General features: G+C 41.3%; 1 long non-coding RNA gene and 1 pseudogene across 1 annotated transcript in view; both read left to right on the forward strand.

Moving 5' to 3' along the window:
• LOC142451308 (uncharacterized) overlaps positions 1-26,694 on the forward strand; it is a 166,883-nt gene that overhangs the window by 123,210 nt on the left and 16,979 nt on the right. The gene's annotated exons all lie outside the window — the stretch shown is intronic.
• Positions 1,465-2,436, forward strand: LOC142451307 (serine/threonine-protein phosphatase PP1-gamma catalytic subunit pseudogene; annotated as a pseudogene).

Here is a 26,694-nt window from a genome sequence, read left to right on the forward strand (position 1 = left end):
TTGGCATGAAACAGGTTTGGGATCTGAGAGATTTTGGTTGGTACTAGTACCGTGGCAAATTATGGGAGTACGTTACAGGAGTACGGAAGCATATATAATAATCATAATGTTGGCAACCTCTATTGAGTACTTATCATTACCAGGTACTGTGGGAAGTGGTTTATATGTGTCGTTTCATTTTATCTTTTACAACTATTGTCAATGTCTAACTACCATTTTCATTGAAAGAGCAAAAGAACAAAGAGTTAAAAGAACTTGAAAAAAATAGATTGGAAACACACTACTAATCTTTAGGGAGACTAAGAACAATGCCAGTAGTCTGACCGCATGACTAGATTTGTAACGAGTCAATAAGAGAATGATGGGGCAAAATCTAAAGAGTGATGCCTGAGATTGGACAGATAGATAAATAGATAATAGATAGACTGAGAGATTAGCTGCTTAGCCCTAAGAGGTTCCGAGGATTCAAAATTTGGAGTTTGTTTGTATGGTTGATTTTAACCGTAGTAAGTAATATATATATAGATACTAAAATCAAGATGAATTGTTGGTGATTGGATTGCAAAAGTTGGAAACAAAGAAGTAATAGTGGTTGGAAAACGGACTTGGTGATAGAAATGAATTTGGAGATCTTATGGTAGCGTTTTGCAAAACCAATGACTTGTTCACAGTAAATACCCCTTTTTCAAAAACACAAAAGGTGCTTCCCCAGATGGAATACACAGAAATAAAATTGACTGAATCTTGGGAAGACACGATGGTGAAGCTCAATATTGGCAGCTAAAACCAGACCAAGGGACAACTGTGGAATAGACCATCAATTGCCCATATGCAAATTCAAGATAAAGCTGAAGAAAATGAAAACAAATCCACAAGAATAAAAATGCAACCTTGATTCTATTCCACATGAATTTTGAGAATGTCTCAAGAACAGAGTGACGCACTAAACACTAAAGACAGAAAACCCGATGAGCTGTGGGAGGACATCAAGACCATGATTCATGAAGAGAGCAAAAGGTCATTAAACAGACAGAGAAAGAAAAGACCAAAGTGGATGTCTACAGCTACACTGAAACACGATCTTAATCACAGAGTAGCTAAAGCAAATGGAAAAAAAGAAGTCAAGGGGCTGAATAGAAAATTTCAAAGGGCAGCTCGTCAAGACTAAGCCAAATATTATCAAATGTGCAAGGAACTAGAATTAGAAAAGCAAAAAGGAAAACAGTTGGCATATCTGAAAATGAAAAAAGTCAAGAAACAATTCAAGCCTCGAATTGATTTTGAAAGATTCTATAGGCTAAATATTGACTGGTGAGGAGTGAACGAGGAAGCAGGGAGTGGGCAACGGAGGGGGGGTGGGGAGCCTCGGCTGCTGCCACCCCCGCCACCACCGCCTCTGCGCTCCTGGCTTGGGAAGGAGGTGTGAGTCGGTGCTGCCAGGTGAGGGTAGGCGGTGGGACGGCAATGGCGGATATAGATAAACTCAACGTTGACAGCATCATCCAACGGCTGCTGGAAGTGGGAGGGCCCAAGCCTGGGAAGAATGTCCAACTCCAGGAGAATGAAATCAGGAGTCTGCTTAAAGTCTCGGGAGATCTTTCTCCGTCAGCCTGTCCTGCTAGAACTTGAAGCGCCGCTCAAAATATGTGGTGACACCCATGGGCAATGCTATGATTCGCTTCGACTCTGAGTACGGTGTTTTCCCACCAGAAAGCAGCTACCTATTTCTTGGGGGCTACATAGACCGGGGGAAGCAGTCCTTGAAGACTACCTGCCTCTTACTGGCCTACAACATAAAATACCCGGAGAACTTTTTCTTCTCAGAGGGAAACAAGAATGTGCCAGCATCAATAGAATTTGTGGATTTTATGATGAATGTAAAAGAAGATACAGTATTAAACTCTGGAAAACGTTTACAGACTGCTTTAACTGCCGATAGCCGCCATCGTGGGTGAGAAAATATTCTGCTGTCGTGGAGGTTGATCACCAGATCTTCAAACTATGGAGCAGATTAGGCCAATTATGCGACCAACTGCTGTACCCGTTCAAGGTCTCCTTTGTGATCTTTTGTGGTCTGGCCCCAATAAAGACGTCTTAGGCTGGGGTGAAAACGACAGAGGAGTATCCTTCACATTTGGTGCGGAAGTGGCTGCAAAATTTCTTCATAAGCATGAACTGGATGGATATGAATTTTTTACCAAGAGGCAGTTGGTCACTCTGTTTTCGGCCCCCAATTACTGTGGAGAGTGTGACAGTGCTGGTGCCATGCTGAGTGTGGATGAGACGCTGAGGCGCTCTTTCCAGATTTCAAAGCCGGCAGAGAAAAAGAAGCCGGATGCCACTAGACCCGTCACACCACCGAGGGTTGCATCAGGCCAGAACCCGTGCATTCAGAAAGCTTCCAATTATAGAAACAATACTGTTCTTTACGAGTGACCGATGATGCTTTATGCGGCCTACATTCTTTGTTCTGCGGTGAAGTTGAGGCTTTTAAGTAAAAACAAAGGAGCTCACTATCCACCAGTTGATACAGAGCTCACAGTATCTATGGCTTTCTTAAACTAAGATCTGTTAAATGCTTCAACAGATGACCGTGTATAATACCATGTGGTGAAAATGAAGACAGACTTATTAAATGCAGATCTTGTTCAATCCTCTAAATGTCTGTTTATCAGCTCAATACACACAGGAGAACTGTTGATGGCATCTTGAATAGATTTTAACGAATAAATTGTTCTGGAAACAAACAAAAATTATCAAGAGAAGATGGAAAGAACACACAGTCACTGTGAGTTTGTCTGGGTAAAGTAGAGAAACAAATCCACAGAAACTCATATGTATATGAGAGAGTTTTATATAAAAGGTAAGTATACATTAAGAAAGAATCCCAATCCAGTGCTGTCCAAGCCCATGAGTCCAACATTAGCCGAATCAGTGAACGTGTAAGCATCTCAGCGCTGGCAGGGGTCTCCACGCAGCTGCTCCAGCACCCAGGGCTGCCGCACGGTAGGTCCATGTGGCTTCTCCTCAGGGATGTCTCTCAGGAAGTGAGCCTTGCCAGCTGAGGCAGAGAACTAGCTAAGGCAGCTGCACCATGGTCCAACCATCAGAGAACAAGAAAGGCGAGGCTCACTGAGCCATTTATCTCTCTGCCCTTCAATTAAACCCACATGTGCTTACTGGCCAGGTTGGCACAATAAACCTTAACTACTATCACACACTGTACCAAAAAGAACTAGTTGACAGTCCACCAATTCAGGAGATAGCATAGAAGCAAGAACCAGTGGTGTTCAAGGAAGACGTCTAAGCTGTCCGGAATGCATTAACATAAGGCTCCAGGACTTGACAGGATACCCATGGAAATGTTTCAGCAAGCTGCGGAAGCACTGGAAGCACTCACTAGTCTGTGCCAGGAAATTTGGAAGACAGTTACTTGGCCAACTGACTGGAAGAGATCCATATTTGTGCCGGGTTCAAAGAAAAGTGATCTAACAGAATGCCCAAACTATAGAAAGGTATCGTGGATATCGCACACAAAAAAATGTTGCTTAAGATCAACAACTGTTCCAGCCATACATTGAAAGGGAACTTCCAGAAGTTCAGGCCTGATTCAGAAGAGGATGTGGAACAAGAAATATCATTGGTGATGCCAGATGGATCTTGACTCAGCAAAAGAGACCAGAAAGATGTTTACTTGTGTTTCATTGACCATGTCTCGGCATTTGACTGTGTGGACCATAATAAACTTTGTCTAATTCTGAGAAGAATGGGAATTCCAGAATACGTCATTGTGCTCATGTGGAACTTGTACGTGGATCAAGAGACAGCTGAGACAACAATGCAAGGGCATATTACATGGTTTGAAATCAGGAAAGGTGTATGTCAGGGTTGTATCTTCTCACCAGACTTGCTAAGCTTGTGTTCTGAGCAAATCATCAGAGAGCAGGATAATATGAAGAAAGGGGTAGCATCAGGCTTGGAGGAAGGCTTATTAATAACCTGTGGTATCCACATGACACACCTTGAGAAAGTGAGGAGGGTTAGAAGCCCTTGCTGATGAAGATCAAGGATTGTAGCTTTCAGTATGGAGTCTAACTCAATGTAAAAAAGACCCAAATTCTTATAATTGGATCAATAGTTACATTATGATAAATGGAGCAAAAGTGCCGGTTGTCTCGATCTTATTTTTCTTATGTCCACAATCAATGATCATCGAAGCACCAGGTAAGGGAGCAAATGATGAGTTGCATCAGGTAAATTTGCTGCACATGAGCTCCTTAGAACACGGACAAGCACGTATGTTACTTTGAGGACTAAGGTGTGCCTGACCCAATGCATGGTTTTCTCATTTGTATCACATGCATGTGAAAATTGGGCAATAAATAGATAATATTGTAGAAGAATCAAAGCATTTGAATTGTGGTGCTGGAGAAGGATATTCAAAGTACCATGGACTGCTTCAAGGACAAAGAAATCTTCATTAGAATAAGTAAGGTCAGATATTATTATCTCTGCAGGTCTATCTAGATAAGATAGGGGGGGGGGGACAATCCTGAGGAGAAAACAACGGGACCAATGGTTTCAGGGATAGGGGGACATGGGAGAAGGGGAGGTGGGGAAAGGAAGTGGTGTTAACACACCCAGGGACAAGGGAACAACAAGTGATCCAAAATCAGTGGTGAGGAGGGTGTAAGAGGCCTGGTAGGACTTGATCAAGGGTAATGTACCCTAGAGGAATTACTGAAACCCAAAGGAAGGCTGAGCATGGTAGAGGGACAAGAGGAAAGTAAAAGGAAATAGAGGTAAAAAACAGGAGGCAAAGGGCATTTATAGAGATCTAAATACAGGCATGTACATATGTAATTATATTTATATATGATGATGGGGAAATAGATCTGTGTGCATATATTTATAGGTTTAGTATCCAGGTAGCAGATGGACATTGGGCCTCCACCTAAGTACTCCCACAATGCAAAAACACTTTATTAAACTGGAATTCTATGATGGTCACCTTCGCAACATGATCACTTAAGACAAAGCATTTGCATAAGCAAATGTAGTGAAGAAAGCTGATGGTGCCCATCTATCAAAAGATATAACATCTGGGGTCTTAAAGGCTTGAAGGTAAACAAGCAGCCATCTAGCTCAGAAGCAACAAAGCCCACATGGAACAAGCACGCCAGCCTGTGTGATCATCAGCTGTTGATGGGATCAGGTATCAGGCATCAAAGAACAAAAAAAATCATATTATTGGGAATGTGGGGGAGTGTGGAGTGGGGACCCAAAGCCCATCAGTATGCAATGGGACATCCCCTCACAGAAGGGTCACGGGGAAGAGATGAGCCAGTCAGGGTGCAGGGTAGCAATGATAAGACATACAACTTTCCTCTAGTTCTTAAATGCTTCCTCCCCCCACTATCATGATGTAATTCTACCTTACAAATCCGGCAAGACCAGACAATGTACACTGGTACAGATAGGAACTGGAAACATAGTGACTCCAGGACAGATGATCCTTCAGGACCAGTGGTGAGAGTGGAGAGAGGTAGAAAGGGGGAACCGATTACAAGGATCTACATATAACCGCCTCCCCGGGGGTTGGACAACTGAAAAGTGGGTTAAGGGAGATATTGCACAGTGTCAGACATGACAAAATAATAACAATTTATAAATTATTAATCATTTAAGAGGAAGGGGGAACAGGGAGTGAGGGGGAAAATGAGGAGCTGATTCTAAGAGCTCAAGTAGAAAGGAAATGTTTTGAGAATGATGATGGCAACAAATGTACAAATGGGCTCGACACAATGGATGGATTGTGATAAGAATGGTAAGATCCCCCAATAAAATGATTTTAAAAAAAGAAGTAAGGTCGGAGTGCTCCTTAGAGGCAAGGATGACAAGGAGTTGTCTTATGTACTTAGGACATGTTGTCAGGAGAGACCAGTCCTTGGAGGACATCATCTTTGGTAAAGTGAAGTGGTGGCGAAAAAGAGGAAGGCCCTCCACAAGATGGATTGACACAGTGGCTGCACTGATAGGCTCAGGCATAGGAACGATTGTGAAGATGGCCCAGGACCGTAGTGCCCTGTTTCATTCTGTTGTGCATGGGGTGCTATGGGTTGGAGCATGGGTTGGAGCTGACTTATGGCACCCACCAACAATTACAATACCTAAATATTTGGCAATTCAGCAATTTTCCATATATAAATTTATTGACCTTGATTATAATTATCGCAGTGAGCAATCATTTCTATATTCTATTTCTAAATGATTCCATTACCATTAATAGAAAGTCCAGATCCTGTATGCATTGATTCTTTTCTACTCTGCGAAACACTAATAAAATTTTGGTTTTTATACACCTGCCTATTTCATATGAGGCATATACTATATTTGTTCTTTTATGATGATTTATTCCACTTACCATAATGTTCTCAGGTTTTACTGTATTGTAGCATGTTTCAGGATTCCATTTCTCTTTATAACTGAATCTTACTCCATTGTATGCATGGTTTACATCTTAATTAGACATTCATCTGTTGATTGACATTTTTGGCTTGTTGGTTTGTATATTTTGACTGTTGTGAACAGTACTACAATGAATGCAGGCATGTCATGATCTGTTTTTGTGCATACTTTTTCCTGAGACACTGGCTGGACTCACAATTGCATTCTACTTTCTCTCACCTTGCAAATACTGCATTTTATTTTTCTTCCCAGAATTGAACATTTGTGGCAACGCTACATTGCAAAAGTCTATCAGCACCATGTCTCCAAAAGCATGTGCTCACTTAATGTCTTTGTTCGTATTTTGATAAATCTAACAATATTTTTAACTTTCCCCTAAAAATATTTCTGCCCAGTTAATAGATCATAGTATAGTGAAAAAACAACTTTTTCCGACCACTGGGAAACCAAAACTTGAGGTCACATTTTATTGTTATAGGCTGTATTATGGTAGTTTCTAACCAAACCTGTACTATCTCTGAGATATGCCCATATCTGAACTCAGACTCCTAAACTTTACCTCCTTTCCCCATCTCCACATCCATTTAAAATAACTTGAGACAATAAATAAGTAATTTCTTCTCAACAAAAGCACTTTGGAGAGAAGTACCCTCCAGTAGATAATTTGCCTTACAGCTTTCCTGTTTCTTCTCTTTATGCCCACCTTCATCTTCAGCTAACATGGGCTTATTTACTGTTTCTGAAGGAGACCTGGTAGAGAGATGGCTAAGTGGTTGACCACTAATGGGACACAGCATCATTCCTTTGATGAAATGAACCAGCAACCTGCTGCTGTAACTATTTCCGCCTAAGAAGGCCTTTGGGCCAATTCTACTCTGTCTTAAGGGATTCCTGAGTCAGAACCCACTCAGATGCACACAACAATTATACCCCATCCCTTCCCAACGTGAACCTTGCACTACACTTTTATATCATTCCAACTATTGAGATCTCTCCATTATTCCTATTTCACCCTATCCACGAGGGCTTTCCAGATTGTCTAAGCAATTTACTCTCTGTCCTCTTCACTTCAAAGTACCTTATATCCAGCTGCCTAGAGCACCAGGCTCTGCATATATTGCACTTGTTTTCCACATGTGTGCTTGTGTTCTTCTCAGTGGACTGCACCCTCTTTATCAGCCTCTATTGTTATCATCTCAGAGCACCACAGCTGCTCAACAAGGATTTGGGGAAGCTCACAGGAGTAGTGTTCTCCAAAGTGCAAAGCCTGAGCAATGCGCACATTCTTAAACACAGTAAATTTTGATCACCTACCGTGAGCCAGCAGAGAATATGTGGTTACAACCATGAACAGCTTGCAATCCTAGGCTTCGGTGAGCAGGCAAGACTAAGAATCAAGTAACTATAGTGATGAGATACAGGTTTGAAATCAAGGGCGCATAGATTTGAGGGTTCAGGGGACTTCAGATAACCAGTGATTAAATCTGCCAAAGAAAAAGGAGTTAAGGAAGTTAGGGATCTCTCTCTTTCTAAGAGAGATCACATTTGGGTTGACCTTAACATTGTAGTACATAGTCTTCTGGCTTCAATGTGGAGGAATGCAAATTGGAGTGAGGCAGAGACACAGACGAAAAACAAAGCATGTGGTGCATGTGAAAACACTAGAATAGTGTCTGTGTGGGTAGGCATTGAGGCGAAGACACTTACCCTGGAAGATAGTGAGAAATCAGATCTGACTGGAGCATGAGTCAAGTTGTAAAGGACTTTTATTTGATAGGCAAAGAAGCTCGGTGGTTTCCAAAGAGGCAAGGGACGCAATCAGGTTTGATTTTGAAAGAAAAATATGAGCACATAGTAGACAACCCAAGGAATGAATTCTCTCTTTTTTTTTTTTTTCCAAATCATTCAATTGTATCAAACAGGGTTGTACAATTGCCAAGAAAATCCATTTCAGAACAATTTCTTCCTTCTTGAACTCTATGGTAGATATATAATTGTTTGTCAATTTGAGGATTAAGAATATAGGGGTGGAGTCTATCTTGTCAATCAGATCATAGCCAATGCGTGGGCATGGCCTTCTGAGAATTCTGGGAAATCCAGTACTTCTTGGAGGCGGGAGACATCTCTCTTTCTCTGCCGCACCCTGGGAGACATAGCAGCTGACAAGACAGACACATGGACCCACCCTGGTGCAGCTCTGAAAGCTGGAGAAGCCATACAGAGACCCCCTGCCAGCGCTGAGAAGTTTCCAACACCACTGGATCCAAAGACTTTATACACACTGGCCTGTGATCTTCTACATTCGGCATCTTTGCATGTGTTTCGTGAGTCTGAAGATGACTTTATAGATTGGTATCAGACATATGGGCTAATATTGGACTTATGGCCTTGGACTGGACTGGGTTGGGATGTTTTCTTAATGTACAATTGATCTTGTATACAAACCCCTTTCTTATTCCCATGTGTGTATCCATGGATTTGTTTCTCTAGTCTACTCAGACTCATACAAACTCCTTGATCTAAGATCCCCCTTCCGCCGCCCCCTCCCTCACCTTCCTTGCCGTACCTGCCAGGAACTCTTTTTCTAGTTGTTGTTTCTATATAAATCCTCTCTTAATAACCATCTACTAATTTATCTATCTATCTATCTATCTATCTATCTATCTATCTATCTATTCATGCATCCACCCACCTACCAATCTACCTATGGGTGTATCATCTATATATTCTACCAATAATTTATCCCAGTAGTTTGCAAATAGGGCCAGCTTTTCCCAGTAATGAGCATTAGACATTGTCTGGAGATATTTTCTTGGAAAGAGATGTTTTCTGATGGCTGGAGGACAGGGACGTTTCTAAATAGCCCAGAATGCACAAGACACGATCATATAACAGAGAACTGTCAAGTTCAAAGCAACCATAGTTCTGTGTCTGAGAAGCCCTAATGCCTACTCAGTTGCTAGTTCTAACATGAACTAAACAAAGCCAGCAAACCATTCAAAAGGAAACCCATTTATTTCTCTCTTTGTAAACCTGAGTGACTCAAAAAGCAGATGAGTTTATTTTATATTCTGCTAACTTTAAGCCAACGGACCTCTGGAGATACTGGATTAAGCATTGCGCTGCTAAGCACAAAGTGAGCCGTTCAAACCACCAGGTGCTCTATGGGGGTGAGATGAAGCTCACTGCTCCCAAAGGTCTTGGAAAGACTATATAAGGTCTCTATATATTAGAATAAACTAGATGGCAGTGGGCTTGGTTTGGTTGTGTAAGCCCAGAATGGTCTAGTGTTTGTCATCTTCTTTGAGATCAGTGTTCTCGCTAAGAGCATTGGATATCTTTAGCCTGCTTCATTCATGGATCTATCTCTATCAGGAATAATAAGTTAACTATTAGAGAATAGTCACTATATTTCACACCTACCTTAAAACAATTCCCATTTTGCAGACAATGCCTGGAGATATTTTCTTGGGAGGAGATGCGGCTGGTGTCTGATGGATTGAGGACAGGAAGGCTTAGAGAATGATTTGCTAAAGGGACACATTTAGTAAGTGACAGAGCACAACCTGGAATGCAGCTCAGGTCTATGCCTCAGTGTAGAATCCGGACCATCGGGTCACCTGGGTTTGCAACGTATTGTAATCACTTCGATGTGCATTTTTCCACAGCGCTGTTTTGATGAGCTTAATCATTTTCAACTTAGGCAGGCACAGCTGTGCTGTACCCAGCAGAACTTCTCACAGGCAAAATGAAAACGGTGTTGCACCAACCGGAGGAAAGAGAGATTCTAAACAGATCACAGTGCCTGGCTCATGCCAGAGCACTAATTTATGGCAGTGCGATAGTTCCTGTGAGAAAGACTACTGTGGAATGATTCATATTTGGCAGAAAATAGGCTGCCTCTAGCTGAGGAAACTGACAGGTTCTCACCTTCTAATATAAATATCTAAGATGGCTGCATAATTTTTATTAGATTTTCTGAAGACTAGATGGGTGAGCATCTTGTCTGGAATGCTTACTTTCTGAGCATGTTTTATCTGATCGTTTGTGATGCAAAAAATGGAAAGAAGAAAAAAAAGACACTTCTTGGGCCATTTGAAGATTTCTGAGGCAATTGGGGGCCTATCTCATCTTGTAGAGCAAGCACCTTGTGACTCATTCGCAGTTTGCCATTGGTGTCAAGGGCCTTTCCTGGGTGTGCAGGAGGCAACAAGGCCCAAACTCACCACCTCCTGTGGGAACCCAGTCAAGCTGAATGCTCCCTGTCCTCATGTCCCATTCAGGGGCATAATTTTAGACTGGAGGCGGAGCAAATAACTGACTGTTGTTGGATTGACACTAGCTCATGACAATCCTCTGTGTGTCACCATAGAACTGGGCTCCGTAAGGTTTTTAATGGCTGGGTTTGGGGGGAAAATCGATTAGGGGGTATTTTCTTTTGAGGTACCTCAGGTTGGACTTGAACAGCCAACCCTTCCTATAAGGGAGGGGATGAAATCAAGACAATGCCACTAGAAGAGAGAGACCTGGATGACAATTACTGAATGAATCTGGGCACATTCCTCTGGAGACCATTGGGAATAAATAGGTGTTAACTCTGAAGGCAACGAACCTTGAGATACAGTGGCTAAAGCGATCATCAGCTAACCAAAGGGTTAGTTAGGCAAGGGATGTGGCAGTCTACTTGTGCAAAGATTTACAAAAGTCTCAGAAATCCTATAGACAAGGCAGTTGTATTCTGTCCTACAGGGTTGCCGTGAAGTGTGGAATTAGCAGCATTGGGTTTGTTTGGGGGTTTAGACTTTGACGGAGGGAAAACAGTCCTAGGAATTGACCCTAGAACTCACACCATCCTTGGAAATGCAAATGATATTGATTAAGCTTTAGGTATCAATGGAACAGTGACAAATGTTGAAAAAAATGAATGCTTATATGGGGAGATGAGGAGCTGGGGAGGTCAGATGGATACTGAGGAACATAAGATCAAACTAAATGATTGGAATAAATGATTAAGGTTTCCATATAATTATTTAAGAACTTTTTAAGGAGTGCAGGTGAAACATTTATCAACTTCTTGATTTACTTTTTAATCTCTGCCTCTCAAGCAGAGTGAGAGGGAAGAAACACATGCTCTAATCTAAGGGAAACCATTTCAGTTTACTGTTATTTCATGGAATCAGCTGGATCCGCCAGGGAGGAACCAAAGAGGCTTTTGTTTAAAATTAATGGCTGAGGTCTGCTTCTTAAAAGCCTGTCATTTACATGAACAAAGGAGAAATTGCTTGGTGACAGCAGTGATGGGAAAATGGAAACATTGGTGTCAATGTTTCACCCACAAATCTCTGTTCATCTACTTACTCCATTTTATCCCAGTGACCTGTCTTTTTAATCATTTCACCTCCTTCCTGCAAAGAATTACTGCTGTCTATAACACGCACGGTGACCCTACTGCCTGAGAATTTTAAATAACCCTGTGACAAGAGGAGGTCATCTATTATGACTTATCCATCCTTTCAGTAAAAATACCTTGTGGGTCTTTCCTTTGAGGATGGACTAACAGCAACAGGACAAAAGGGTTGAGTTGATTACTGTCCTTATGAGGGACACGTGTGACTCCCATGTCCCTCCCCGGGGGAGCCAGTTCAAGATCCGAAACACTAAGCCAATTGCTTAGATAAAAGCAAGAGGATAAATGAATGTCCCAAGGTGTCAGCTTGACTGTAAAGCACACCATCAGCGAAGCTATTTCTTATATTCGATTTGATTTTTGAGGGGTGGAGGAGGGTTGCTTGTTTTCCCAGGGCCCCCAAAATAAAGTGTCGGGCTCCTCTGGGATTTCTTTCACCCAAAGCCTTTTGCATCTCCCCCTAGACCTAGGAAACACGGCACAATTCCATACCACTCTACTCTGAAACCTCCCCCCAAACCAGAGTCTCCTGTTTGCTGACACTGCACTGTTGATTTTGTCATCTGCCCCCCAACCATATGTACAAGGTCCATGATTATACCTAGGAGGCACGCTGCTGCAGTGGTTGAGAGCATGGGCACTGTTTTCAGAGTGAGGGTGTGTGTCTTCTGTCTCTGACCATGTGCTCACTATATGACCTTGAGACAATTTAAGCTTCAGTTTCCATCTCTGTAAAATAAGGATAATACATGTAATATCCTAGTGCTGCTGTAAGAACAGTATTAAACAATAGACTCAACATAGTGTCTGGTCCATAATAAATCCTCCATCCATAGTGGCTGTGTGATGATTAAGATTGCTACTTTTATTGACAACTGGCGCTCTGTGAAATTGGAGTCAGAGCAGTGATGAATGCCTTCAACGTTGTGAGATTCCCCACCCGTGCCTTTCACAAGGAAAGAACTAGCTAAAGGCCCTCAAGGTGGAAGGGAGAGTGGGAGGGAAACTCGGGGAGAAGACAGAAGCACTCAATAAACCAATGGAACAGCTGGCAAGGCAGAGTTGAATATGAGAAAATTTGCCAACCCTACCATTTCCTGCCACTTACTGAGGGCCCACCCAGGAGCACATTTGGCGGCATCTTGAAAGGCCCTGTCATGGGAGAGAGCGTGGACCATGTCCAGGACAGAAAGGTACGAAGTGGCTGAGGCAGCCTGGGGAAGAATGGATAGTAAGGGTGGACTTTTTCTTTCTTTTTAAAACATTTTATTAGGGACTCATACAACTCTTATCAAAATCCATACGTCAATCAATTGTGTAAAGCACATCTGTACATTCTTTGCCCTCATCAATTTCACAGCATTTCCTCTCCACTTAAGTCCTTTGCCTCAAGACCTCTTTCTTCCCCTCCCTCATGAGCCCTTGATAATTTATAAATTATTATTTTGTCATATTTTATCCTGTCCGACGTCTCCCTTCACCCCCTTTTCTGTTGTCCGTCCCCCAGGGAGGAGGTCACATGTAGATCCTTGTCATCGGTTCCCCTTTTCCAAACCACTCACCCTCTACCCTCCCCATATCGCCATTAACACCCCTGGTCCTGAAGGGATCATCACCCTGGATTTCCTGTGTCTCCAGCTCCTATCTGCACCAGTGTACATCCTCTGCTCTATCCAGACTGCAAAGTAGAATTCGGATCATGATAGTTAGCAGTGGGGGTGGGGGGAGCATTTAGGAACTGGAGGAAAGCTGTATTCTTCATCGGTGCTACATCGCACCCTGACTGACTCATCTCCTCCCCTAGACCCCTCTGCAAGGGGATCTCCAGTGGCTGACAAATGGGTTTTGGGTCTCCACTCTGCACTTCCTCCTTCATTCACTATGGTAAGATTTTTTTTTCTGATGATGCCTTATACCTGATCCCTTCGACACCTCGTGATCTCTCAGGCTGGTGTGCTTCTTCCATGTGGGCTTTGTTGCTTCTGAGCTAGATGGCCTCTTGTTCACCTTTAAGCCTTTAAGAACCCAGATGCTATCTCTTTTCAAAGCAGGGCACCATCAGCTTTCTTCGCATCATTTGCTTATGCACCCGTTGGTCCTCAGTGATCGTATCATGGAGGTGTGCACCCAATGATATAATTTTTTGTCTTTTGATGCCTGATAACTGATCCCTTCGGAAATATGTGATCACACAGGCTGATGTGTTCTTCCATGTGGACTTTGTTGCTTCTGAGCTAGATGGCCTCTTGTTCACCTTTAAGCTTTTAAGAACCCAGATGCTATCTCTTTTCAAAGCAGGGCACCATCAGCTTTCTTCGCATCATTTGCTTATGCACCCATTGGTCCTCAGTGATCGTATCATGGAGGTGTGCACCCAATGATATGATTTTTTGTCTTTTGATGCCTGATAACTGATCCCTTCGGAAATATGTGATCACACAGGCTGATGTGTTCTTCCATGTGGACTTTGTTGCTTCTGAGCTAGATGGCCGCTTGTTTATCTTCAAGTCTTTAAGACCCCAGATGCTACATCTTTTGATAGTCGGGCACCACCAGCTTTCTTCACCACATTTGCTGTTCACCTGCTTTTTCCTCAGCGGTTGTGTCGGGAGGGTGAGCATCATAGAATGCCAAATTAATAGAAGAAAGTATTCATGCATTGAGGGAGTACTTGAGTAGAGGCCCAATGTCCTTCCACCACCTTAATACTAAACCTATAAATATAGTCACATAGATCTATTTTCTCATCCTCATATATATAGTTGCATATGTACATGTCTTTGTCTAGACCTCTATAAATGCCCTTTTCCTCCTAGCTCTTTCCTCTATTTCCCTTGACTTTCCTCCTGTCCCACTATCATGCTCCGTCCCCACCTGGGTTTCAGCTATACCTCTTCGTTACATTACCCTTGATCATTCCCTACCAGGCCTGTTACAACCCACCTTACCACCAATTTGGATCCCATGTTGTTCCCTTGTCCCTGGGTTTGTTAACACCACTTCCTTAGCCCCCTCCTCCCCTATCCCACATCCCCTCCAGAACTGTCAGTTCCGTTGTTTTCCCTCCAGATAGTTCATCCAGCCTATCTTATTTAGACAGACCTGCAGAGATAATAACATGCACAAAAACTAGACAGAGCAAAACCAAGCAACAATATACAGCAAAACAACAACAAACCACTGACAAAGAACAAAACAAAACACAAGAAAGAAAAGCTTGTAGTTAGTTCAAGGATCGTTTGTTGGCCTTTAGGAGTGTTTTCCAGTCCAGTCTGTTGGGGCGCTACGCCCTGACCCCAAAGTCCACTTTCAGCATTCCCTGGGGACCTTACCACTCCATTCCCTTGCTACTCTGCTGCACTGTCCCAGTGCTTTGCCTCGGTGTGGTGGGGTCAGGTCTGGCGCGATGCCCACACTGTGTCTCTGGTGCTGTCCCCTGCAGGGCCACGGGTCAGTGAGGGACGTCATATCTCATAGTGTGGCTGGCCATGTGGTCCTCTCTGTGGACTGGCTGCTCTAATTGGGGTCATCGTCCTCAAGTCCTGGTGGGCCAGGATGTGCTCCACTCTCTCCTACTCCCCCTTCATCTGCTCCTGTGTGCTCCGATCAAGGCCTGACTTTTTCAGCATGTGTACGATTTTTACCTTTTATACTACAGGTAAGAGAGGTATCAGATAATTCTAAACAATGTATTTTGTGACCTAATCTGTATTCTGGAAAGGCTTCTACTGGTACTCTGAGGAGAACAAGGTGCATCATACCACAGTAAAGGAAAAACCCAGATGGACTGTTGGGCTATTGGAATAATCTCTGCAAGAAATGCATTCATTTGGGATTATGGTTGGAGTTGGTAGAATATAAAGAAGTGAACATAGTGGGACATGCGTTGCGGTGAATATCTAGGGAACATGTGTTGTGAATCAGATGGGGTGAAAACAAGAGAGGTGTCAAGCCGTAATTTGGGCTAGAGTAATTAGAGGTCGAAGTGGTCATACACTGAGTGCATTTTGATATATTTTTGATAAATTCAAAGCCACAATATTACCAGAACCATTTGGATATGTGAACCTGAAGCTCAAAGGGAAAAGCGGGGTTAAATTTGGAAGTCATTAAACAGTTAAATGAGTTGTTGAAATAGAAAAAACGTTTAGGAGTAACTGAGAAGGTTGAGAGTTTAAAGGATTATTTTAAAATCAAAGAGTTGGGTTTTTTTTCCCCAGAGACAATCTGTTTTTTATTATTGGAATAATTTTATTGGGGTTTGTACAACTCTTATCACAATCCATATATACATCCATTGCGTCAAGCACATTTGTACATTTTTTTGCCATCATCTTTCTCAAACATTTGCTTTCCACTTGGGCCCTTGGAATCAGCTCCTCATTTTTATCCCCTCTCTCCCCATTCCCCCTCCCTCTTGATAATTTATAAATTGTTATTATTTTATCATATCTTACACTACCCAATGTCTCCCTTCACCCACTCTTCTGTTGTCCATCCCCTAGGGAGGAGGTTTTATGTAGATCCTTGTAATCGGTTCCCCCTTTCTACCCCCCTTCCCTCCACCCTCCCGGTATGTAGAAATGTTATGAGGATGCGAGAGAACATTTGAGTACCCCGGAGAGATAAGAATAATGAATTGTATAATATTCTATCAACATGTCTGGTTTTAGAACAAAGAATACATTTTCTACTTCCAAAAAATAAGTGACATATAATATTTCAAAAAATAAAAAACAAAGCAGCAGCTATTTTTGAAAGTATTTAAAATCATCGTTAGGAGACCGTAATGTGTGGTTCATTCAGGTGTGTAGGGTTAATTGACATGTTAGGATTTCTGAAATGAACAAAATTTTGGATTTCTGAAACTAACAAAATAGTGGGACCACATTCCAGCTGATTCTAAGTTTGTAAAATAAACATCGTTGGAGCATAGACACAGCAATTCATTTACATATTGTATACGGCTCCCTTCCTGATCCAAGGGCAGACCTAGAGAGACATCAAGACCTATGATGTCTAAAATACTCAATACTTAGTTACATAAAAGGTACACTCATTTATGCTCTGGTAGAAACTAGCTCACAAAACAGAATTCTGAAGGTGGAGTAGACTTTAGGATTGCTGAGTCGGAGGACCCACAATGTCATAGAACCAACTTCTTCTCATCTCTTTCCACCTGCTCTCTAAGGGTGTGGATTTTGTCCTGTGGTTGGGTCTTGTCATGGTTGCAAGATGGCTGGAGAAACATGCTTTTATGTCGTGTGGGAGATAAGTGAATACGTCTCCTCTCTACAGGGAATATAATGTGTTTTCTTTTAGCCTGAGTTGACTTAGGTGATAGGTTCCCCGGGGTCAACAAGAGACCCCCTGGAAATAGCACATGTGTGTGGGCTGAAGAGTGGAGTAGTGTGGGGAGATGAGAGATTAGGGAGTCCCTTGAGACTAGGAAGGAGCTCAGCTCCCTCTGAAGATAAAGATGTGCCAGGTGGGTGAGAACAGCAAAAGAAAGTTGGGAATGTATCAGGAACAAAGCAGGGACACATGGATATTAGACAGGCAACCAATAGTAGGCTATTATAGTTGGGCCATGGATTTCAGCCTCAACGTAATTTAGATTTCCTAGTCGATAATAAAAATAATTCTTGATTACTGAAAAAGATAGCATCTCATTCTATAATTTGATACAAGTTGTTCTGAGAAAATAGTCTTCATTCCTATTGTTCCAGTTGAATGTTGTGAGCACACAGACTGAAAGGGTTTCAACAGTGATGGAGAGGAGAAGATTCAGGACTTTAGACAAGAAGAAACAAAAAGTGAGAAGGGACAGGACCCCAGGGAGTGAGTCAAAGAAAGAAAAGTCGAGAATGGGAAGAGATTTTAAGACATAGCTATTCAACGCTTCTTGAATGTGAAGAAAGAGCTGATAGGTGAGGTATCTCAGATGTGAAAGAGAGGCAGATCAAATGGTACCACAAGAGCAGAACTAGATGGTGTCTTGATACCATTACCAAGTGTTTGGATCGAAGAGTTCTGCTAAAATGGTAGAAAAATGAGAAACAGCAATCAAAATTCTCAATGGATTTCAGATTTTCTGGAGTTATTGAGAATGGATGAACCTTCCCCAAACTATGACTCTGAGATCATCTTTAACTTTTTGACCAAACTGTCCCGCAAAGTCTTCTCTGAGTCGAAAAAACAGCTAGCCCAAAGAATGCCTGCTTTGATCACTGTGCTCTTTGGGAGAATTATCTGCGTGAGATGAAATCAACAGCAGCAACTTATGGAAAAGAATAGTAGCACAATTTAAAGAACATATTCAGAGTCTTTGGGTTGTGTGCCTACAAATAGTTGCATATACATCGGTTGCATATACATGTACCAAAAAAATCAAATAGAATTGCCTTCTGAAGCTTGTGCATCTATGTTTGTAAACATTGGCTTCATTTCTACAGGATGACATATTGCTTCTTTTAAAAAAATTCTTCATATTCTTTCTTATATTAATAAAAATGTAAAATAAAATTTAATTAAATTTTAACCGCTTATCCACCTATAACTCACACATCATACAATTCAATAGTACAATCATATTAAGAAGAGTTTTGTAATCACCACAATGAATTTTAGAACATTTTCTACTTTCTTGTATTCATTGTTATAGCTTCCCATTTCCCCCCAAACTTCCCTGCAATACTCCCAAGACACCATTAATCCAGTTACTGTCTCTATAGACATATTTCTTCTTGTGGTCATGCTTTTGGGGAAATATTTCAACATATAGATTTGATCTTTTCATTGTTTCCTATTGGTCTACAAAAAAATCATTCCCTTTTCCTTTGAAACATATCATTTCTGTTCTTCTTCCCTCATTCTAACCCCAAAGACAGACACTATCAAGCCCTTATATAGCAAAATGCTGCAGAAACATTTGTGAGAAAAAGCATTTGCTTACAGCGATTTAATGTAATGTGGAACATTTTCACAGAATTAGAATTTGTTCCATGAATAGTTAAATGAGGGATTTCCTTCTTAAATTTCCCTTAATCCCTCACTCCTCAGGGAGAATGGGGATATGTTTGTGGTTCTAATTGAGCCCTGTAGTGCTTGCATTTCACTCACTTTATATTATTTAATCCTCATGTAGCTTATTGACCCAATTTACAAGTGCATAATGAAGTCTAAATTTATCAGTTCTCTAAGATCATGTAGGAATTTGACATTTGGTTCATATTAGATCTCAATCTTGGCTTCTCTTGCGATAGCTCCATGGGTCACTTTCTTGGACAAGCTGTGTTTTGCTCATATACAAACAAGGGACGACAGATGTCATGCGAGGAATGTCTACAAACAAAGCAAATAGGAATCACCTAGAGTCACTGGCCAGTGCTCTAGGGAGAAAAGTGACCATCAATTTAAATATGGTTAATAGAGACCCATTTACTGAGTCTTAAACAGGACAAAACAAGGCCGAGTGGAAGACAAATCATCTGAATGAGGGAGACCATGAACACGGGCCAAATTGTGTCCAAAATTCATAGCCACGCAGCCACTTCAATAAGACGAGAAGAGCAAAGAAAACTGTCGCAAAATGGTGTTTGCTGCACATCTGTTCATCACAGTTGCAGGCAGAACTACTAAATTTGGAAAAGGATCATACTTGCAATGGGTACATTGTTACAGATTAGAAATCTTTTCAGATTGGTTCAAAGCCCTCTGACTATCTTGGTAGAGCTATGATTCATGGGCATGTGGCCCCAGTATCCTCATTTCTATTAAGGCCATCCCCAAGAGTGTTCCTGAGAGGGAGGTTACCCCTTGGTGGACTGGCCAGGGGTGTCTTACAGTGTCAGTCAATTTTAAGAGAGAACTCAATAATGGCTAAATAGGTGTGGAAATTCAAAATGAATTTAGGGTCACCATTGTAAACCATGGCCTTCCATAAGCCAATTGCTCAGAATTTGAGACCTTATTCACAAGGAAGAAATCTATATGATCAAGATCATAATTTGGATTTTAGCATCCAAAACTGTGAGAAATATTTGTTTTATAAAGCCACAATATAAAAGAGAAAGTTATGTGTTCTTTAGGTTAATGGTATATACAATCAACATTTTATAAAAAACATTTTATTAGGGACTCATACAACTCTTATCACAATCCATACATACATCAATTGTATAAAGCACATCTGTACATTCTTTGTCCTCATCATTTTCAAAGCATTTGCTCTCCACTTAAGCCCTTTGCCTCAAATTCTCTTTTTTCCTCCTACCTCCCCATTCCCCCCTCCCTCATGAGCCCTTGATAATTTATAAATTATTATTTTGTCATATCTTGCCTTGTCTGGCATCTCCCTTCACCCCCTTTTCTGCTGTCCTTCCCCCAGGGAGGAGGTCACATGTAGATCCTTTTAATCAGTTCCCTCTTTCCAACCCACTCACCCTCTACCCTGCCAGTTTCACCCCTCACACCCCTGGTCCTGAAGGTATCATCCGCCCTGGATTCCCTGTGCCTCCAGCTCCTATATGCACCAGTGTACATCCTCTGCTCTATCCAGACTTGCAAGGTAGAATTCAGATCATGATAGTTGGTGGGGAGGATGCATTTAGGAACTGGAGGAAAGCTGTGTGCTACATTGCACCCTGACTGACTCATGTCCTTCCCTAGACCCCTCTGTGAGGGGATCTCCAGTGGCAGACAAATGGACTTTGAGTCTCCACTCTGCACTTCCCCCTTCATTCACCATGTTAAGTTTTGTGTTTTTTTCTGATGATGTCTTATACCTGGTCCCTTGGGCACCTCGTGATCACACTGGCTGGTGTGCTTCTTCCATGTGGGCGTTGTTGCTTCTGAGCTAGATGGCCGCTTGTTTACCTTCAAGCCTTTAAGACCCCAGACGCTATCTCTTTTGATAGCCGTGCACCATCAGCTTTCTACAATCAACATTTTAAAGCATCATGGGGAACTTTTTCTGTCAATGGCCATTTGGATATTTACAATATCATCTTTAGCCATTCCTGTCAAACATTTAATTAATTCATCCCTAATTTGATGGCTGGAGTTGCTTCTCTTTGGTGAGTTGTGAAATTTTAGCTGCTATTTATGATTTCACGGGTCTTATATGGCCCATGAGGAGCCCTGGTGGTATAGTGGTTATGCATTGGACTGCAAGGAGCATGGTCGGCAGTTCAAAACCACCAGCAGCTCCTTGGGAGAAAAACTGGGCTTCATACTCCTGTAAAGTTACTGTCTCAGAAACCCACAGGTGGTCACTATGAATATGACCCAGGGACCCCTATTTTAAGGTAGAGTAACTTCCCAATTTGACTTCTCAACCTTGTTATGCTAAGGATTTCCAGTAAAGTACTTTGTAAAAGCGATGCTATTTTAATTTCTCTTTCATAGGCTCGATCAGAGTTTTCCATGTTGCTTTTACAAATGTGTGTCCCGTCTACTTGTTGCTTTCTCTGATTTTCTTCTAGCTGAGCATCTACTTTTTGCCTTTCTTTTTATCTATCAATAAAACAAAAGTATGTATATATGTGTATCTATTAATGGTCTGCTCGCTATATCCCTGGGTGGAGAGAGCCAGTGTTGAAATTGCATATAGCTCACACCTTTTACTGAGACAACATTGGGAACAACAGAAATGTTTTGTGCTATCTCCTCCAAGGGATCCATAAATCATCTGGAAAGCGTCTTACGAAACATCTTATGGGGCAGTTTTGCAAATCATAATTAACAGCCTTGCCTAACAATAAGCTTCCAGGAACGAGTTTTGTGCCCAAATGTCTTCGCCAAATGGAGGGAGATGTTATTGAAGTCTTTATTATGAGAACAGGTCAAAGTGATGGATTCCTTACTGATTAATCATTTGGCTAGTTCTGCATATTAAAAGCATTGTCGTGTAAGAGCTAGACTATGAAAATCCACCATAAATGCATTATTAATACATATAGGAAAACACTAGCAGCTGTATGCCATTTTATTGTTGTGATAATCTTTCCAGTGTGACATTAATGAAATTGATGACATCACACAGCCCCTAAATTGGTTGCTACTGGTAATGAGGGAATAATTTGGAAGTAAATAGTCTCTGGCAACCTGAAGGGGGCTGTTTATTTCAGGGGTGATTAATTAATAATTGTTCATTAACTAATGCTAAATACTTTAATTGCGGTGCTTTCCCCTTTGCCAAAAGATATTGGTGGTTGTTTTCGGTGCCAGGGCTCATGGTTAATTAGGGTTCTGGGGCACTGGAATTTGACTAGGGCATAAAAGTTTGCTGGCAGCTTGTTTTCCTGAAGGCTTTGGTGGAGAGAAACAAAAAACAGACTCAGGGGCCATTGGCTCGTTCTCCCTTCTAAGTTCTTGCTTTGTGCAAAAAAATGTAGGGCCTTATGGCTGAGGTTTTCAAAGCGGCAGAAAACTGCACAAGAAAACCATTCATGGCTGAGGCTGTGGGGGAGGTTTTCACAGGCTGAATCTTAGAGTAAACTGAGGTCATTTTAATTGAAGGCACTGCCAGCTTGCTTTTAGGCGGAAACCAGTGTGTGGCCAGTATCCCATTCCCTGGTTTTCTATCCGCTGCTGCTGGTGTTGTTTAAAGTTTTGACCCTTGCTGTGATATGATGTGGGGCGAATTTGACTCATAAGGACCCTACAGGATATGCTAGATTGCTCCCTATGGCTTCTAAGACTGTGATCATTATGTAAGCAGACTGTCCCTTCTTTCTCTCCCCAAACATCTGCTGGGTTTAACCAGGGCTCTAAGCACTCAGCGACTGTACGTACCATCGAGGCTTCTTACCATTTTAACTACTGAGCCTAATTGCAGCTTCGATTCTAGAGCAGTCCTGAACTAAGAGCGATGCAGGACAATAAAGCATATTTTACCTTTCTTTGTTTATGGTGAAGACTAGAGAAAACAGCACTTCTACAGAGGTGTACACAAACCCACCTGACTCTTGTTTTATGCTTGGCAAAAGTTCAGATATTCACGTGGTTGGTGTGGAGAGATAGGTTGCTTTGGAATTTCCCCTCCACAATCCCCCGTTCCCACAATGCCTTCTCCAGGGTAGAAGTTTGCATAAACCCAAACACGAAACTCACTGCCAGTGAGTTGATGGCCACTCAGAGTAACCCCAAGGGCCAGGGTCAAATTGCCCCGGTGAGTTTCTGAGATCTATAACTGTTTGCAGGACTAGAAAGTCTCCTGTGGAGCTGCTTGTGGTTTCGAACTGCTGACTTTCTGGATCTCAGCCCAAGGCACAACCATTGTGCCACCAGGGTTCCTAGAAAGCTTGCATATTGGTTTTAAATTTTATTGCAGTATTTGATTTGCTGCAAATTTCTTGAGCCTAAAGAATGCACAACCTCTTAAATGTACAGCTTACAAAGTTATTTGATATTCTCCTCACACATAATCTTTAGAAAAATTGAGACTATGTACTTTGTGGCCTTTTCAGTGAGTTTTCCATTTCCTTCCTTCTTAGAAAATTACTCATCCTACTGCTGGAAAGACACACAGATGCTTTGATCCAAGATTAGATCCAGGTAATAGAACGTAGGTTGTCTGGCCTAATCTGAATGGTTTCTAGGAATGCCTATTTCATCCCTGGTTGTACTGTTTCAGTGTTGACAGGAAGTGCTGAACCAGGTTTGACTCAGCTCCTTTCTGCTATACCTTATGATTGGGACTAGGTGGGTATTTAAAACCGTTGGGAAATCGCCTATTTATAATGAATGTTCATGTTGTTAGGCACAAATATAAAATTTTTCTTTCACTTTCTTTCACTAATTAACCTACTTCTTTATTGGACTTCTCATAGCTGTCACGCCTCATTTATATAGCGACTCTCTGAACTAGAATTCAAATTTTTGCAAGAATCCTCACTAGGATTCACAAGGCATATAGCCAGGAGGCATTTGATAGGGTCGTTTTAGCTTTATGGTAATTCTTGAAATCAGGTAGTGCATATTCTCAAACTTTATTGTCCTTTGAACAAAGAATTTTGGGTCTACTAACTACTTTGCGTTGTAATATAAATTTTAGAGTCAGCTTGAAAGTTTTTGTAGAAAAACTTACAAAAACCTTAGGATGGTTTTTAATGTAGAGATCAGTTTCAATATAATGGGTATCTTAACAATATTGACTCTTCAAATCTATGAAGATGAGGTAGCACTTATTTCTTCCATAGCCATAATTTGTTTTGCTTTTCTTTATGGATTTTGAACATATTTTATGACTTCTCTTTTCTGGTGCTAGTAAAATGGTATTATTTTAAAGTTCCTTCTAAATGTTCACTGCTAGTGTACGAAATACAGCTGCTTTCTGCTTGTACTGAGCTCTCTAAATGTGCTTATTATCGCTAGTGGCTGTTTTTGTAGATTTGTTAGGAGTATCTCTATATACCGTCCTATCATCTGAAAATAGAGGAAAATTTTCTTGTAACTTTCCAAACTCCACTTCTTTAGTTCTTTTTTTACTTTACTCGGTAAGACCTACAGCACAATGTTGAATAGAAATGGTAAGAGATGACACCTTTACCTTGTTCCTTGTATTAAGGGAAAGTGCTTAGTCTTTCGCCTAAGTACTGGATAATTGTAGGGTTGTTTTTCTTTTTAATGCCCTTTATCAAATTGGGTCAGTGCCCTTTGCTCCTGGTTTGCTACCCATTTTTATATTACATGGACATTCGTATTTCATTATATTTTCTGTAAGTTTATAAGTAATCATAAATGAATATGGTTAACACAAACGGGGATATGTTGTTGTTGTTGTTAGGGGCCATAGAGTTGGTTCCCATTCATAGCAACCCTACACATCTCAGTCCTGACCGATCTCCACAATTGTTCTTATGTCTAAGCCGATTGTTGCAGCCCCTGTGTCAATTCATCTCCTGTTAGGTGCTCCTCTTTTTTGCTGCTAAGCATGGTGCTTGTCTCCAGGGACTGGTCTCTCTTGATATCATGTCCAAAGTATGAGAGAGGAAACCTTCCCATCCTTGTCTCTCAGGAGCATTCTGGCTGTACTTCCTAAAGATCGGTTTGTTCTTTTGGCACTTGGTACTTACAATATTCTTCGCCAACACCAAAACTCATATGCATGGATTTTTTTCTTGGTCTTGCTTATTCAATGCCCAACTTTCACATGCATATGAGCTCATTGAAATCACCATGGCTTAGGCCAGGTACATCTTAGTACTCAAAGCAACATCTTGTGTTTTCAGTGCTTTAAAGAGGTCTTGTTTAACAGATTTACCCAGGGAAATGCCTCGTTTGATCTCTTAGCTGCTGCTGCTTCCAGGAGGATTGATTGTGGGTCCAAGCAAGATGAAATCTTTGACAATGCCATTTTTTTCTCTTTTTATCAAGACATTACTAGGTAACAGTTGTGAGGATTTGGGTTTTCTTGATACTGAGTTATAATCTCTACTGAAGGCTGCTATCCTTGATTTTCATCCATGAGTGCTTCAAGTCTTCCTCACTTTCAGCAAGCAAGGTTGTGTCATCTGCATATATCCAGATGTATTCTTCTTCATATTATCCAGATTCTTTGATTATTTGTGCAGCATAAAGATCAAATAAGTATGGTGAGAGGATCCAAGCCTGATGCACATCTTTCCTTGGTTTTAAACCAAGCAGTATTCCCTTGTTGTTTTTGCACATCTGTCTATCGATCCATGTATAGGGCCTGTATGAATTTCCGCTCTTCTCAAAGCTATCCAGAGCCCGTTAGGATACATAGTACAATGCCTTTGCATAGTCAGTGATGCAAAAATAACTATTTTTCTGGTGTTCTCTACTTTCAGCCAAGATCCATCTGACTTCCACAATGATATACCTTTTTCCACATCCTCTTATGTATCCAGCCTGAAATGTTGGTGGCTTCCTGTCGATGTACTGTTGCAACCATTGTTGGAGGATATTTCACAGCATTTTACTTGAATTTGGTGTCATTGATATTCTATAATTTGTTCATTCTGTTCAGTCACTTTTCTCTGAAATGAATACAAATATGGAACTCTTCCAGCCAGTTGCCACAGTAACTGCCTTCCACACTTCTTACCATAGACGTGGGAGTATTTCCAGTGCTTAGTCAGCTTGTTGAAGCATTTCAATTGAATCCCATCAATTCCTGGAGCCTTATTTAATTCTTCCAGTAGAGCTTGGATTTCTTCCTTCAGTATTATTGATACTTGTTCATATGCTACCTCTTTAAATGTTAGAATGTTGAAAAATGGTTTTTTTTGGACGATAACTGTGTATTCTTTCCATCTTCTTTAAATACTTACTGAATCACCCAGTCTTTTGCCCATAGAATCTCTTTATATTGACACTCCAGGCTTGAATTTTTTCTTTAGTTCTTTCAGCTTAAGATATGTTGAGCATGTTCTTCCTTTTTGGTTTCTAACTTTAGGTCTCTGCACAGTTCATTATACTATTTTATTGTCTTCTCGAGGTGACCTTTGAAATTTTCCATTTAGTCCTTTGGCTCTATCATTTCTTACATTCACTTTAGCTACTCTGTGATTAAGAGCACGTTTCAGTCTCTTCTGAGAATGATGTTCTTGCGGTTCTAGCTCATCAGGTTTTCTTTCATTAGTGTGTTTCGTGCATCAAATCTGTTTTAAGATCTTCTCAAATTGGGGGTGTAAGATACGAAAGGCCTTATTTTGGCTCTCATGAACTTGTTTTTAATTTTCTTCATCTTTAACATGAATTTATATATGAGCAATTGATGGTCTTGGGATAAAATGGTCTCTTCCCTCTGAAAACCATGGGAAGACACTTAAGTTTCCCTTGCCTCAAAA

The sequence above is a fragment of the Tenrec ecaudatus genome, chromosome 6, assembly GCF_050624435.1.
Source record: "Tenrec ecaudatus isolate mTenEca1 chromosome 6, mTenEca1.hap1, whole genome shotgun sequence".
NCBI lineage: Eukaryota > Metazoa > Chordata > Mammalia > Afrosoricida > Tenrecidae > Tenrec > Tenrec ecaudatus.